The following is a 4,995-nucleotide window of genomic DNA, read 5'->3' as shown; positions in this document are numbered from 1 at the left end:
ACAAGATAGATAAACCCTTAGCTAGACTCACTAGAGGGCACAGGGACAAAATCCTAATTAACAAAATCAGAAATGAAAAGGGAGACATAACAACAGATCCTGAAGAAATACAAAACACCATCACATCCTTCTACAAAAGGCTATACTCAACAAAACTGGAAAACCTGGACGAAATGGACAAATTTCTGGACAGATACCAGGTACAAAAGTTGAATCAGGATCAAGTTGACCTTCTAAACAGTCCCATATCCCCTAAAGAAATAGAAGCAGTTATTAATAGTCTCCCAGATAAAAAAAAAGCCCAGGACCAGACGGGTTTAGTGCAGAGTTCTATCAGACCTTCAAAGAAGATCTAATTCCAGTTCTGCACAAACTATTTCACAAGATAGAAGTAGAAGGTACTCTACGCAACTGATTTTATGAAGCCACTATTACTCTGATACCTTAACCACAGAAAGATCCAACAAAGATAGAGAACTTCAGACCAATTTCTCTTATGAATATCGATGCAAAAATCCTTAATAAAATTCTCGCTAACCGAATCCAAGAACACATTAAAGCAATCATCCATCCTGACCAAGTAGGTTTTATTCCAGGGATGCAGGGATGGTTTAATATACGAAATTCCATCAATGAAATCCATTATATAAACAAACTCAAAGACAAAAACCACATGATCATCTCGTTAGATGCAGAAAAAGCATTTGACAAGATCCAACACCCATTCATGATAAAAGTTTTGGAAAGATCAGGAATTCAAGGCCCATACATAAACATGATAAAAGCAATCTACAGCAAACCAATAGCCAACATCAAAGTAAATGGAGAGAAGCTGGAAGCAATCCCACTAAAATCAGGGACTAGACAAGGCTGCCCATTTTCTCCCTACCTTTTCAACATAGTACTTGAAATATTAGCCAGAGCAATTCGACAACAAAAGGAGATCAAGGGGATACAAATTGGAAAAGAGGAAGTCAAAATATCACTTTTTGCAGATGATATGATAGTATATATAAGTGACCCTAAAAATTCCACCAGAGAACTCCTAAACCTGATAAACAGCTTTGGTGAAGTAGCTGGATATAAAATTAACTCAAACAAGTCAATGGCCTTTCTCTACACAAAGAATAAACAGGCTGAGAAAGAAATTAGGGAAACAACACCCTTCTCAATAGTCACAAATAATATAAAATATCTCGGCGTGACTCTAACTAAGGAAGTGAAAGATCTGTATGATAAAAACTTCAAGTCTCTGAAGAAAGAAATTAAAGAAGATCTCAGAAGATGGAAAGATCTCCCATGCTCATGGATTGGCAGGATCAACATTGTAAAAATGGCTATCTTGCCAAAAGCAATCTACAGATTCAATGCAATCCCCATCAAAATTCCAACTCAATTCTTCAACAAATTAGAAGGAGCAATTTGCAAATTCATCTGGAATAACAAAAAACCTAGGATAGCAAAAACTCTTCTCAAGGATAAAAGAACCTCTGGTGGAATCACCATGCCTGACCTAAAGCTTTACTACAGAGCAATTGTGATAAAAACTGCATGGTACTGGTATAGAGACAGACAAGTAGACCAATGGAATAGAATTGAAGACCCAGAAATGAACCCACATACCTATGGTCACTTGATCTTCGACAAGGGAGCTAAAACCATCCAGTGGAAGAAAGACAGCATTTTCAACAATTGGTGCTGGAACAACTGGTTGTTATCATGTAGAAGAATGCGAATCGATCCATACTTATCTCCTTGTACTAAGGTCAAATCTAAGTGGATCAAGGAACTTCACATAAAACCAGAGACACTGAAACTTATAGAGGAGAAAGTGGGGAAAAGCCTTGAAGATATGGGCACAGGGGAAAAATTCCTGAACAGAACAGCAATGGCTTGTGCTGTAAGATCGAGAATTGACAAATGGGACCTCATGAAACTGCAAAGCTTCTGCAAGGCAAAAGACACTGTCAATAAGACAAAAAGACCACCAACAGATTGGGAAAGGATCTTTACCTATCCTAAATCAGATAGGGGACTAATATCCAACATATATAAAGAACTCAAGAAGGTGGACTTCAGAAAAACAAATAACCCTATTAAAAAATGGGGCTCAGAACTGAACAAAGAATTCTCACCTGAGGAATACCGAATGGCAGAGAAGCACCTGAAAAAATGTTCAACATCCTTAATCATCAGGGAAATGCAAATCAAAACAACCCTGAGATTCCATCTCACACCAGTCAGAATGGCTAAGATCAAAAATTCAGGTGACAGCAGATGCTGGCGTGGATGTGGAGAAAGAGGAACACTCCTCCATTGTTGGTGGGACTGCAGGCTTGTACAACCACTCTGGAAATCAGTCTGGCGGTTCCTCAGAAAATTGGACATAGTGCTACTGGAGGATCCAGCAATACCTCTCCTGGGCATGTATCCAAAAGATGCCCCAACTGGTAAGAAGGACACATGCTCCACTATGTTCGTAGCAGCCTTATTTATAATAGCCAGAAGCTGGAAAGAACCCAGATGCCCCTCAACAGAGGAATGGATACAGAAAATGTGGTACTACACAATGGAGTACTACTCAGCTATTAAAAAGAATGAATTTATGAAATTCCTAGCCAAATGGATGGACCTGGAGGGCATCATCCTGAGTGAGGTAACACATTCACAAAGGAACTCACACAATATGTACTCACTGATAAGTGGATATTAGCCCAAAACCTAGGATACCCAAGATACGAGATACAATTTCCTAAACACATGAAACTCAAGAAAAAAGAACACTGAAGTGTGGACACTATGCCCCTCCTTAGAAGTGGGAATAAAACACCCATGGAAGGAGTTAAAGAGACAAAGTTTGGAGCTGAGATGAAAGGATGGACCATGTAGAGACTGCCATATCCAGGGATCCACCCCATAATCAGCATCCAAACGCTGACACCATTGCATACACTAGCAAGATTTTATCGAAAGGACCCAGATGTAGCTGTCTCTTGTGAGACTATGCCGGGGCCTAGCAAACACAGAAGTGGATGTTCACAGTCAGCTAATGGATGGATCACAGGGCTCCCAATGGAGGAGCTAGAGAAAGTACCCAAGGAGCTAAAGGGATCTGCAACCCTATAGGTGGAACAATATTATGAACTAACCAGTACCCCGGAGCTCTTGATTCTAGCTGCATATGTATCAAAAAATGGCCTAGTCGGCCATCACTGGAAAGAGAGGCCCATTGGACATGCAAACTTTATATGCCCCAGTACAGAGGAACGCCAGGGCCAAAAAGGGGGAGTGGGTGGGTAGGGGAGTGCGGGTGGGTGGCTATGGGGGACTTTTGGTATAGCATTGGAAATGTAAATGAGCTAAATACATAATAAAAAATGGAAAAACAAAATTAAAAAAAAGACACTAGAGAAGACAAGACACTACGTAAATAAAGTGATTCAAGAGCCACACACAAAAAAAGAAGCACTATGAAGTAGGTAGAGAGGAATAGCCTGATGTGAGTAGTCTGCCCTACCATCTGAGGTCATGGTGAAATCCTGGCCAGTGCTGCTGCTGAGGGCCATGCTTTGGTCTGTGAGCATGCAGTAGCAGGGAACTCTGGCTCATATCTGTGGCTCATGTGGTTACCACCAAAGATCCTGCAGATGTGCCATAGGCTGGCACATGGAACCATATTGATGTCCAAGGCCTGGGCATAGCTTTCCCTGCCCTTCACTGGCTGCAACACACAAGAGAGTAGGCATTATACCTTGCCTGGACAGCACAGTTCAGCTGGCTCTGGTGGTAGGGGCATGGGAAAGCTGCCCTTGCCACCCATATTCTGTGTAGTATCGTGGGTCAGGGAAAGATGTCCTCCCCCCATTGCCCCTTCCAGCTGCTAGTAGAAAGTCCAGTCCCACTTGCTTGCTCCCACTGCCTTCTCTCAGGTATTCCACACCACCACCCCGACCCCTGCAGCTGTTCAGAGGTTCCGCAGCCCCTCACTACCAGGGGTATGCATACTGTTATTGTGAGTCTTTGCAATCAGTGCCCTTCAGGCTGTGTGCATCTAACAACCTGGCCTGGGCGTGCCCCTTGTACCTCAACTACGCATGAGTACGTGTCTGTCTCTTGCTTCTTCGTCTGGTCCAGGTCAGAAATGGAAGGGGTCAATGCTCTCATGCCCGAGGCCTGTTCCCACGTTCCCACAGCCTGCCTGCCTGCTCAGTTCATTGCCATACCCACTCCAGGGGAGTCAGTATGACAAGTCCAAAAGCTTAGCCGAAGTTCTGAGGCACAAAGTTTCATGGAAACTGGTCTCCTGGAGAGTCTCTGGCATCCCATAAATAAATATGGTCCACAGTTGTGCTTGCGATAGTTGGTGGAGGGTTCTGAGTGCTTTCCTTCAGTATTGTTTTATTATAGGTGCCCCAAAGGAATGATTTGACAAATAGCTAAGTTAGATTGAACATTGCTTTCTGGCCTTCACTGGTGTCCCAATATCCTAGGCAGTCGTTGAGCCCAACATGGGATTGGGATTTCGTAAGAACATTATTCATTCAGACAAAATGCCTCCAGTGTTGAAAGAGAGATAGTGAAAGAAATCAGGCATTACAATTTACTGGATAGAGTTAGAAATTTCGGGGCAAGTTTAACAAAGAAAGCTTAGAATTCTTATTATAGTCATATTAGACAGACTAGATTCCCTAATAGAGGAAAGTTGCTGGGCTCCTCTGGTAAATGGAGGTCCCCCACAAAACACTTAGAATGACAGCCTAGTCACTCCCATATGCAGGAATTTACAATGGTCTAGGAAGAAGGAGGGTTGTAGTTTAAGGATGACTAGAGTATTGCATTATTCATGAAAAGGTTAGCAAGAGTGAAAAACCCCTGGTGCAAGTTTTCACAAGGCTCAGAGGAATACCACACTTAGGTGCTTACTAAGGGACCCCTGGTGGTGGGTTATACAGTAGACTAGAATTGTGACTAGGGTGTGAAATCTTCACCTGGCTC

The sequence above is a fragment of the Mus musculus genome, chromosome 7, assembly GCF_000001635.26.
Source record: "Mus musculus strain C57BL/6J chromosome 7, GRCm38.p6 C57BL/6J".
Taxonomy (NCBI): Eukaryota; Metazoa; Chordata; class Mammalia; order Rodentia; family Muridae; genus Mus; species Mus musculus.
This window is presented reverse-complemented; position numbering follows the sequence as displayed.